This window comes from Macaca mulatta, chromosome 3 (assembly GCF_049350105.2).
Source record: "Macaca mulatta isolate MMU2019108-1 chromosome 3, T2T-MMU8v2.0, whole genome shotgun sequence".
In the NCBI taxonomy this organism is placed as follows: Eukaryota; Metazoa; Chordata; class Mammalia; order Primates; family Cercopithecidae; genus Macaca; species Macaca mulatta.
Window position 1 is genome coordinate 70,731,906 of NC_133408.1, and position 12,415 is coordinate 70,744,320.

Below are 12,415 nucleotides of genomic sequence, written 5' to 3' on the forward strand. Positions count from 1 at the left end.
CAAATACTATCCATTTTATATGCCTAATTGAAGTGGTAAATATAAAATGAGAGAACATAAAACAAGGATATGATTACTGAGATGAAGGCCAAGGTACATGAGGAATACAGGTAGTGTGCCCCTTAGACAGGCATAATTGAAAATGTATTTATTATGTATATTCATAATAAATATATATGTATATATTTATTTGGTTTAGAAAATAGTATAAGAGATACATTATCAAGAATTTATATAAGATGGGGTTAATCAAGAAAATGAGGGTAAAATAAAAATAATGATAATGGTAATAATTTTGAACACTGACGAAAGAACATTGATGACACAAATCTATTTTTTTCAGGTCTTCAAAATACGTTTCTTCTACGTCATTAGGATGAACACACATTTCATATGTTATCTTTGAAAAAGGCCTTTTCTTTTCTTTTTTTTTTTTTTAGACGGAGTCTCGCTCCGTCGCCCAGGCTGGAGTGCAGTGGCGTGATCTCGGCTCACTGCAAGCTCTGCCTTCTGGGTTCACGCCATTCTCCTGCCTCAGCCTCCCAAGTAGCTGGGACTACAGGTGCCCGCCACCACATCCAGCTTTTTGTATTTTTAGTAGAGACTGGGTTTCACTGTGTTAGCCAGGATGGTCTGGATCTCCTGACCTCATGATCCAACTGCCTCAGCCTCCCAAAGTGCTGGGATTACAGGCGTGAGCCACTGCGCCCGGCCAAGGTCTTCTATTTTCAAGCTGGCATTGGAATTTCAGCCAACATATTTCTTCTTCTCTGGCACATTTTTACATTCTTTGAGTATAGCAAGCCTAAAAACCATGACCTGATCATCTGTCACTTGGCCTTTGTCCAGATAGTGATGCTAGTCATTGCAGCAAAGTTATTGTCTCCAGATATGTTTGAGTCAGAATTTTCAGAATAACTTCAGATGTAAGGCTGTGTCCTGCACATACAAGGTAGTGAGGGGCCTCTCTATCTGCAACACCTCTTTCCTGAGCATGCTTCAGACCATCACCATCAGCTCCAACACCTCCTGGTTGGTGAGATTTAAACATAAAATCACAAAATACAATATCCTAGGTTTATTATTTTTTTGGTCCCTCAATTTGTCTTTCAACAGTGACATGATAATCTACATTGTAGGTTTTTCCAATGTGACCCAGCTAATTCTGAATGTCAGTAAATACTGCTCACTTTCTCCAATGAACGTCATCATCAGAAGGCTGTTTGTTACTCTGTCGTTATCCGGAGATGTCCTCCTTGTAGGAATCATGCTGCTCTCAAGTGCATACATCGTGATTCTCTTGTCCAGGCATCAGAGGCGCTCCCAGCACCTTCACAGCACTAGCTTTTTATTAAGAACCTCCCCAGAGAAAAGGGCCACCAAGACCATCTTGCTGCTGGTGAGTTTCTTTGTGGTTATGTACTCACTGGACTTAATTAAGTCTCATCCTCCACAATGCTGTTATGGGTATTCAGCCCTGTCATCTACAATGTCCACAAGTTTATGGTCAATGCCTATGCCACTGTCAGTCGTATGGTGCTAATCAGATCTGATAAGAGAATCATCAGTATTCTGCCAAAGGTTCACTGGAAGTGCCATCCCTTTTTAACAAGTTAGTGATAAAATTTCCTAAAAATTATTTTGCTGTCATCAATTATTTAAAAACACAGAATTTGCTATCCGATTTAAATAAAACATGTGGAATTTCACTTTCATAATATCTATTTTTTTTTTTTTAGATGGAATCTCACTCTGTTGCCCAGGCTGGAATACAATGGTGCGATCTCGGCTCATTGCAGACTCTGCCTCCTGTGTTCAAGCAATTCTCCTGTTTCGACTTCTAAAGTAGCTAGTAGTCATGTGTCACCATGCTCAGCTAATTTTTTGTTGTTGTTTTTTTTTTTTTTTAAAAGACAGGGTTTAGCCATGTTTGCCAGGCTGGTCTTGAACTACTGACCTCAAGTGATCAGCCTACTTCAGCCTCTCAAAGTGCTGAAATTACAGGTGTGAGCCACTGCACCCAGCCTATCTCAATTTTTTTTTTTTAATTTCCTGGTGCTAAGAACTATATGTTGTTCTCAGTTCAGGGTCCCCCATGATTTAATAGTCCCAAAGCATGTCTCTCACTACTTAATTTTAATTTTACCTTTATACAGGAAAACATTTTCTTTTTTTTTTTTTTAAGATGGAGTTTCACTCTTGTCTCCCAAGCTAGAGTGCAGTGGCATGATCTCGGCTCACTGCAGCCTCCACCTCCCAGGTTCAAGCGATTCTCCTGCCTCAGCCTCCTGAGGAGCTGATATTACAGGTGCCTGCTACCACGCCTGGCTAAGTTTTGTATTTTTAGTAGACAGGGTTTCACCATGTTGGCCAGGCTGGTCTCGAACTTCTGACCTCAAATGATCTGCCCACCTCGGCCTCCCAAAGTGCTGGGATTACAGGTGTGAGCCACTGTGCCTGGCCAGGAAAACATCATTTTTCTGAGTGTATGCTTGTGTGACTTCTATTAGCAAGCATATCACTCAGGGTTATTACTTTTGAAAAAATATATACATATTTTGAGATGGAATTGTGCTCTTGTTGTCAGGCTGGAGTGCAAGGTGAGATTTTGGCTCACTGCAACCTCTGCTCCCAGGTTCAAGGGATTCTCCTGCCTCAGCCTCCCCAGCAGCTGGGATTACAGGCATGTGCCACCACACAGGGCTAATTTTGTATTTTATTAGAGACAGAATTTCTCCATGTTGGTGAGGCTGGTCTCGAACTCTTGACCTCAGGTGATTCGCTCTCCTTGGCCTCCCAAAGTGCTGGGATTACAGGTGTGAGCCACCGCACCCAGCTGAATAATTTTTCTAAGCATGCTTTTAAAATTTATTTTTAATTGAAGATAACATTGTACAAGTTTATTATGCACAACAAAAGGTTTCAAAGTACATATAGATTGTAAAATAATTAAATTTAGCTAATTAACAAATGCATTATCTAAGTTATTACTTTGTGGTGAGAACATTTAACATCCATTATCTTTGCCCTTTTCAAGACTGTACAATCTCATAAGTAACTATAGCCACCTTGCTATTTAAAAAACAGCATTAAATTTATTTCTCTGATAAAATTGTAATTATATTCCTTTTGGCCAAGATTTTTTATCCTCCTCTCCCCTCTAATCACTTCAGCATTTAGTAACTATTTTATATTTTATAACCATTTTAGTCTCAATAGTGCATAAGGGTTTCCTTCTCTCCACATATTGCTAACACTTGTTATCTTTTGTCTTCTTGATAATGACCATGCTAATTTAAGTAAAGTAACAACTATATTACTTTTACATTTCCCTGATGACTAATGATTTTGAGCATGTTTTCATACACCTGTCAACTATATATATATCTTGTTTTGAGAAATATCTATTCAGGTTTTCACTCATTTTAAAATTGGGTGATTATTATTATTATTTCTGCTGTTGCGTTATTTGAGTCCCTTATATGTTTTAGATGTTAACCCCTTGTCAGATGCACAGTTTGCACGTTTTCTTCCATTCTGTAGTTTTTTTTTTTTTTTAGACAGAGTCTCGCTCTTGTTGCCCAGGCTGGAGTGCAGTGGCGTGATCTCAGCTCACTGCAACCTCTGTCTCCCAGGCTCAAGTGATTCTCCTGCCTCAGCCTCCCCGGTAGCTGGGACTACAGGCACCTGCCACCATGCCCAGCTAATTTTCTGTACTGTTAGTAGAGAGGGGCTTCACCACGTTGGCCAGGCTGGTTGCAAACTCCTGACCTCAAGTGGTCCACCACCTCAGCCTCCCAAAGTGCTGGGATTACAGGCGTGAGCCACCACACCTGGCCTGTAGTTCGTCTTTTCACTCTGTTGATTATTTTTTATGCCATGTAGAAGCTTTTACTTTAACATTTTAGCAACTTTTTTTTCTGTTTTCTGGCTTATACAAAGGTGAGACATTTTGCTCTCACTGCTTTTATGAGCTTTTTCTTTGTGTTGGTGTTATGAAGTTTGACCTTTTTTTAAATTAAGGTTTATTTTATTTAAAATTGACATATAATTGTACACATTTAAGGATACAGTGTGATATTTCAGTGCATTTATTCATTGTATAATAGAACCAGAATAATTAACATAGCCATTGTTTTCAACATTTGTTATTCCTCTGTGCTGATAACATGCAAAATTCTCTCTTCTAGCTAACTTAACCTATATAATAACATATTATTATTAGTTATAGTCACCCTACTTTGTGTAATATAACACAAAAAATTATTCTTTGTTATTTTTAAATTTTTTAAATTTTTTTTTTTTTTTTTTTTTTGAGACAGAGTCTCGCTCTGTTACCCAGGTTGGAGTGCAGTTGCACAATCTGCTCACTACAACCTCTGCCTTCAGGGTTCAAGCAATTCGTGTGTCTCAGCCTCCCATGTAGCCGGGATTACAGGCACTCGCCACCATGACTGGCTAATTTTTGCATTTTTTGTAGAGACAAGGTTTCACCATGTTGGCCAGGCTGGTCTCGAACTCCTGGCCTCAGGTGATCCACCTGCCTCTGTCTCCCTCCCAAAGTGCTAGGATTACATGTGTGAGTCACCATGTCCTGCCTATTCTTTCTTTTAAATGATAATGTTGCATTCATTGGCAAACCTGTTCTCATCTCTTCCTCCCCACATCCTTTCCAGCCTCTGGTAACCACCATTTTACTCTACTTCCATGAGATCAGCTTTAAATTTTACATAAAAATGATATCATGTGGTGTTTGTCTTTCTATGCTTGGCATATTTTACTTAACATAATGTCCTCCACGTACATCCATGTTGCTGTGAATGACAGATTATTATGTTTTAGAAAAAACAGTATGTAGATTCTTCCAAAAATTAAAAATAGAACTACCCTATGATTCAGCAATTTCAATACTGGGTATATATCAAAAGGAAATAAAATCAGTATGTCAAGGAGGCAACATTAATTACTACCATGTTTATTGCAGTACTAATCCTAATAGCCAGACTATCACTTTACTTAAGAATGCTTTAATCTCTTTTTGATATATTACACTTCTAAACTTTTAAAGGATTTAAAGGTTTTCAGTTTTAGAAGCTATTTAATCACCAATTCTTTAAATATTTCATTTTTCATATAGTCTAGTAAAGCAATTAGATGTTCATTTCTTCTCAATCCAATCTTCATATATGTATAAATATATTTCATTCTCTATTAATTTGCCTCCTGTAAAATATGTAACTACATCAATTTTGCTTAGTATTCTATTTTATTGGCCTCTTGTCAGCTCAGTGTATTTTAACATGTAACCCATACGTTGTACATTACACTGCTTCACCACATTTGTAATAGCTTACTTTCAATTTGCTTTTTTTTCAGATATGACTTGAGAAGCTTATAGTTTTTTTTTTTCATTGCCCATTACTTTGGTTTTCTGTTTTTCCATTGTATTGAAAAATATTTAAACATAAGTCAAATATCTGATGTTTATGTACCATACAATTTCTTTTGACCCTTCATCTTGGTAGTTTATATATTAGTGTGCAAGTTATATATTAGTGTGCAACATAATATATAACTTAGTTTTCACATATGGAAGATATCATACTTGGAATGTCTCCAGTCTGTGTGTTTCTTTGCTGATTCCATTTGCCTTGTTGGAAGTTGAACGCACATGAATCTGACATTCTTGTGATTAGTTCTGTCTGAATAGAGCATGTGCTTCTTAAATTGACTACTCCTCTGGATTATTCCTTTTATTTACTCCTGGTCCTGGGAATTTCTCATATTTTTCTTCAACTATATTTAGCATAATATGGATTGTTTTAACTTCTCGACAATTTTAATTATCTGTATTAAATGTTTAAAATATATATTATTTTCCTGAAAAGCATAAATAGCAACAGTTGCATACATTAGTAAAATATGTCTCATAGATTGTCTATGACATAAAATATCATCTCATGCAAAATCTCAAGGTTTTTCGTGTAGAAGACCTCCTTCCCAATACATCACATTGTAATAATTTGTGAAGTGTGATTATTTTTACTACTATGTATGTATTACATATGTATTATGCACAAATTTCAGAAACACTCCAATGAATATATAGCCAGAATTACTGTTTTATATAATATAAAGCTAATATGGGTTAAAGCATTTACCTTAATTCAGATTTTTTCTACAATTACCATTCTCTCTCGTTAGCACTTTCCTGATATCAAAAACATAATATGGATTTAGATTTTTTATTTAATCCAGAAGATGTTGAAAATGGTTCTAAATGGAGTTTACATGTGGCCAGATAATACTTGTTAATTACCTTTAACTTTTTTTTTTTACATTTATCGATATATAAAATAAACTAAAAGTGTATATATTTAGGATTTAGAATATGATGTTTTGAGACATGTACACATTTTTTAATTACCTCGGTTAAGCTAGTTAACGTATTTATCACTTTCCATACTTTATGTGTTTGCATGTGAATGGGTATGGTGAGATTACTTGAGATTTGATTTTGAAAAAATTTGAAGTATACAGTATTATTAACTATTGTCACCAGTCTATATGTTACCTTCTCAGCATTTATTTTATAGCTGAAAGTATGTATATTTTGACTGATACCCTGTCATTTCCTGCCACATCCTGGCCTGTAATAATTATTATTCTTCTTTTCCTATGACTCTGAGTTTTTAAAGATTTCACATAAATACTTGTTTTTTTGTATCTGGCTTATTTCACTTAGCATAATGTCTTCATGGTTCTTCAATGTTGCTGAAAAAGGCAGAATTTTCATCTTTATTAAAGATAAATTACATATACATATATATTTATTATAGTTTCTTTACATATTCATCTATATATGCTAAGTAGTAACCTCTCTATCAAGTTATTTTCTCTATATTATCATTCAAATATAATATTGTTTTGCATTTACTATTATTAAAATTAATTTCCTGTCTTTAAAAAATTTTCATAAAGTTTATGGGGTCAATTCAGTCTGCCCTCTTGATAAAAGCCAAAGTTATATGTCAGTTTTACTAATTTGGATTAGATTGAGATTTTTATTGCCTCAAATAATAAATATAAGCATTAAGGATAAAAATATAATTATATTCTTCATCTTACAACAAAGAAAACTTTGGGTTATTTATTGGACAAAAGACTTACTCTATATTATTATTTCTATTTTTGTGTCACCTAAACATTTATTACACATAGAATACCACAAAATAGGAATAAATAAATTGGTAGTCACAAATTATGAAAGTAAAATTAAGAAATAAGATATACTTCCCAGAGACTGTTTGTAACAAAAATAAATGAAATATGTTTTAGGTGATGCATATTCTAATTCCTCTGATTTGATTATTATATATTATATGCTTGTATCAAACTATCACATGTACTACATAAAGATGTGCCACTATTATGTCTGTAACAATTAAAAATAAAAAAAGTCTATATGAATATATATGTATATATAAACAATCACGTAACAAGTAAAGTATTAATTAAAATATTTCCACAAAGAAAAGTTTAGGGCCTGACATCTTATGTGTCAAATTCAATGAATATTTAATAAATAATATCAATTGTTTAAAAAAACTTTCAAAAATTGAAAAGAAATTTATACTTTCTAACACACAACATTAGAACTATTATACAATAAAATAAAGTATACAACAAAAATAAAAAAAGTTCTCCAGATTGAAAAATAACAAATAAAGATCTTTTTTTGCAGATGATATAATTTTCTATATAAAAATACATAAGTTCAATAAAATATCCCTAGAACTATAAACAAGTTAATTAATGTCACAAAATGAAAGGTCAGAAAACAAAATTAAATTGCAGTTATAGATGAAATAAATCAACAATGAAAATGAAATAAAAAATATATTTATAATAGCAATAAGCAGAAATGTTAAAGTTTTAAAAAGAAATACAAATATGTTATACTCTATTTTTTAATTCACAAAAATCATAGAACTGAATAAATTAACGTACATTAAATAATCAAGTTTTAAATCACCATTTTTAAGATTAGAATATCTCACAGGTTGATCTACAGATTCAACAAAATATCTTCAAAGTTTTAACTATTTCTAATGGAAATTGACAAGTTCTTCCCAAAAACAAATATAGATAAGCTGGGCTTGGTGGCTCATGCCTGTAAACCCAGTGCTTTGGGAGGCTGAGGTTGGAGGACTGCTTGAGGCCTGGAGTTGAAAACCAGCCTGGGCAACATAGGAAGGTACTGTGTCTACAAGGATAAAAAAATAAAATTAGCTGGATATGGAAGCGCATGCCTGTAGCCCCACCTACTTGGGAGGCTGAGGTGGTGGAATTGCTTGAGCACATGCGTTTGAGGTAACAGTGAGCTTTGATTGATCCACCTCACTCCAGCCTGAGTGGCAGAGTGAGACCCTGTCTCTAAAAAAAGATTTAAAAAACAATATAAATGTGCACAGAATACCAAATACACAAAACAGTTTTTAACAAGAAAAATAAAACAATTTATACTTTTTGATATGAATTCTTATTATCTAGGATAGATTCATGTAATTAATAGAATATATTTGAAGATGCAGCCGGGTGTGGTAGTTCATGTCTGTAATCCCAGCACTTTGGGAGGCTGAGGTGGGTGGATCACCTAAGGTCAGGAGTTCGAGACCAACCTGGCCAACATGGTGAAATTCCATCTCACTGACAAATACAAAAAAATTAGCCAGGCGTGGTGGTGCATACCTGTAATCCCAGCTACTTGGGAGGCTGAGGTAGGAGAATCACTTGAACCTGGGAGGTGGAAGTGGCAGAGAGCTGAGATCCCACCATTGCACTCCAGCCTGGGCAACAGAGCAAACGTCTCAGAAAAAAAAAAAAAAAAAAAAAAAAAATCCATTTAAAAACACATTCATTTATGGCAAATTAACATTCACAAAAGTTCCAAAAAATTTCAGTGTGGAAGAAACATCTTTTCCAAGAATGTTTCTAAGAAAATTGGCTATAAACATTTAAAATAAGAAGTCAGATCCCATCTCAAATCAAACACATACTGAAATACTTAATATGAGCTGTAAAGCTAAATGTAAGAGCTAAAATGACAACTTTTTTACAAGAAACACAGAAGTAATTTTTTATAATCTTGTATTCGATAATGATTATTTATTTTTTACATTTAGGTTTGTTTTATTTAAGTTTAATGTTAATTCCATGCTGTGTTTCAGTAAGAACAATACAGATTCTGTATCTGTGGCTCCAGTCAGATATCCAGTAGTACAAATTAGCTTCAAGTTACATATACTGAACAGAAGTGATTGAGCTAGCAGAGGGGAGGAGTGAGGGGAAGCAGGTAGGGGGAGGGAGAAGGAGTAGAAACAAATAATTGAACATGCATGCAGGCTTTTCCACACCACCTGCAACCCTAACCCGCTTCAGTGGGAGAGTAAAAGTAGGCAAGAATGAGCAGCCACGATTGTTGAACTGTTATTAGCACCATGCTTTTCAGCAACATTTCTGTAGAGTTTGAAAAACTTTTTACAGCAAAACCATTTCAAAACTCCTTCCCCAAACAATCTTTAACCATGTCAAGCTAACACCGAATTACTTTCAAACATTGGTATAAAATACGGTTTAAACAATTAGAAAAACGAAAAATGATACCACTTATGCCTCTATAGTGTGATTAACATCTTCCTTAGACGCTTGCATCATCTAGAAGCATCACCTAATGGCTTTCAAACGTAATTTCCATTTCTAATGGTAATCTTGCCACATCTGGCACGGGGACAATACAGTAATGCTGAAAAAGCCTCTATGCAGTCCTGTTAGTGTCTTAAAGAACCTAAAAGTTGGGACCAGTAAAATCCACAGAAATTCACTCTTGCCTTTAAGAATTTTTGAAAACTGTTAAAAAAACAAAAACAAACAAAAAAGCAGGGCAGGAACCTAAATTCTGAGGCCAAATGTAAAAGTCAGATTTGGCGGTTCTTAGGGACAATGGGGAGTTTCCAAGGGACGGGATGGGGAAGACTGGGGTGGTCAGGGATGGTTTCTCTTGTTGGTTTTTATGTCTCACTGATTTTCATCTTCCACGTCCTGCAGCGCTTCTTTATTCTGTTCTTCATCATCACCCTGCATGCCTGAAGTCCATAGTGTCCTTATAGCTTTCTTCACTCAGCATATCCAGTTCTGCAATTGTGTCATCAAAAGCTGCTTTTGCCAACCTGCAGGCATAGTCAGGGGAATTAAGAATTTCGTAGTAGAATACAGAAAAATTGAGAGCAAGACCTAAGTGAATAGGATGCGTTGGTGGAAGTTCTGTCATTGCAATATCACTAGCAGCTTTATAAGCCGCTAGGCTGTTCTCCACAGCCTCCTTCCTGTCATTTCCTGTGGCAAATTCTGCCAGATACCTGTGGTAGTCCCCTTTCATTTTATAATGGAAAACTTTGGACTCGCCAGTGTTAGCTGCTGGAATGAGGTTTTTGTCCAGTACATCCAGAACGTCACAGCAGAGTAACTTTAGCTCAGTCTCAATCATTTGCCGATATTCCCAAATCATTTTTAGCTTGTCTTCTCCTTCTTTTTCTTCTTTCTGTTCAATGCTGCTGATTATTCTCCAGGAGGCTCTTCTAGCTCCAATCACATTCTTATATGCAATAGATAGGAGGTTTATTTCTTCAACTGTCAGTTCCACATCCATCCCTGCTACTTTCTTCATTGATTACACCATTTCTTGGACGATACTGCGGGTTCAGTTCCAGAGCACGCTGTATTGCGCAGCCTGCTTGGCCAGCTTTGCCTGGTACCAAATCGCCTCGATCATCCACAGCAGCAGCCGCTCTTACAGGGTCTGCGAGACGGATGTAAGCGGATAGTGTCTCTGACGGTCGCTCCGCTGCTGGGCAGCAAAAATGGCGGCACCTCAATCAGGGACTTTGCCCTGCGCAGGCGGAAAACTGCTCAACTCTATGGCAACCGCTCCCTGGCAACTAAGGATTTCTTAAAAAACACAACAAAAAAGCACAATCAAGAAGAAACTGATAAACTTCATCAAATTGAAAAAACATTTTTTTATACACCAAGAAGAATATGTAATCTAAGCTGCATAATGAGAGACAATATTTCAAATTATCTATCTTTTTAGGCTCTAGTATCTGGAATACAAACAAAACCAAAACAAACTCTTATATGTCAATAATAAAAGGACAAATTACCAATTAAAAACGGTCAAGGGACTTGAATATATGTTTCACCAAAGAAGATATACAAATTGCTAATATGAAGATAAAAATATGCTCAATATATTTTGCTATTAGGAAAATAAAAATCAAATCACAATGAGATAACAATGAACAAACTATACTGGCTATAGCAAAGAGACAATAACAAGTGTCGACAAATGTGGAAAGTATGGAATTTCTATGCATTGCAGCTGGAAAGGCAAAATAATGCAGTCATTTTGTAAAACAATTTGGCAATTCTTCAAAATTTTAAACACAGAATTGCCACATGGCCCTGAAGTATTTTTCCACACATGTATGCAAAGGAAATGAAAACCTAAGGCACACAAATACTTGTATGTGAATGTTCATAGCAGCAATGTTTATAAGAGCCAAAGGGGAATACCATCGAAATATCCATCAGCCAGTAAAAAAATGTGTGTCATATTTATGCAATAAAATCCTTAGCAATCAAAGGGAATTAAGCAATAATCCATGCTACATTGGAAATAAACCTCAAAAATAGTAAACAAAGTGAAACAAACTAGGTTTTAAAAAGACTACATAATTTATAATTCCACATATAAGAAGAGTCCATAAAAAGCTCATTGATAGAAAATAAACTAATGGATGTCTAAGGCCTGGGTGATGGTGGAAAGTGAATGAAAACAAGACAGATTTTACTCAGGGATGATGAACATATTTTAAAGTTAGTTGTGATAATCTATATATAACTCTGTTAAAATATTAAAAACAGGCTGGGCGCGATGGCTCATGCCTGTAATCCTAGCACTTTGGGAGGCCCAGACAGGCAGATCATTTGAGGCCAGGATTTTGAGACCAGCCTGACCAACGTGGTGAAACACCCATCTCTACTAAAAGTACAAACAAATTAGCTGGGCGTAGTGACACATGCCTGTAGTTCCAGAGGCTCAGGTAGGAGAATCGCTTGAACCGGGAGGTAGAAGTTACAATGAGGCGATCCCGCCACTGCACTCCAGACTGTGCGATGGAGCAAGACTCCGTCTCAAAAAATAAAATAAAATAAAATAAAAAATAAAACATTGATATTTACAATGAAAATGTCATTGTATTATATAAATTATATCCCATTAAAGCCTATCAAAAACAAGCATGCCATAAGTGTTAAAATAACTTCTGACTTTAGGCAACCCAAGTAACAGACT

General features: G+C 35.4%; 2 pseudogenes across 1 annotated transcript; one reads left to right on the forward strand and one right to left on the reverse strand.

The window, feature by feature from the left end:
- On the forward strand, positions 700-1,617 carry MACMULV1R-PS1008 (vomeronasal 1 receptor macMulV1R-ps1008 pseudogene; annotated as a pseudogene).
- On the reverse strand, positions 9,179-10,927 carry LOC106997399 (14-3-3 protein epsilon pseudogene; annotated as a pseudogene). Its single transcript, XR_001443566.3, has one exon. The product of XR_001443566.3 is annotated as a 14-3-3 protein epsilon pseudogene (transcript).
- Between the last annotated feature and the right edge of the window lie 1,488 nt (positions 10,928-12,415).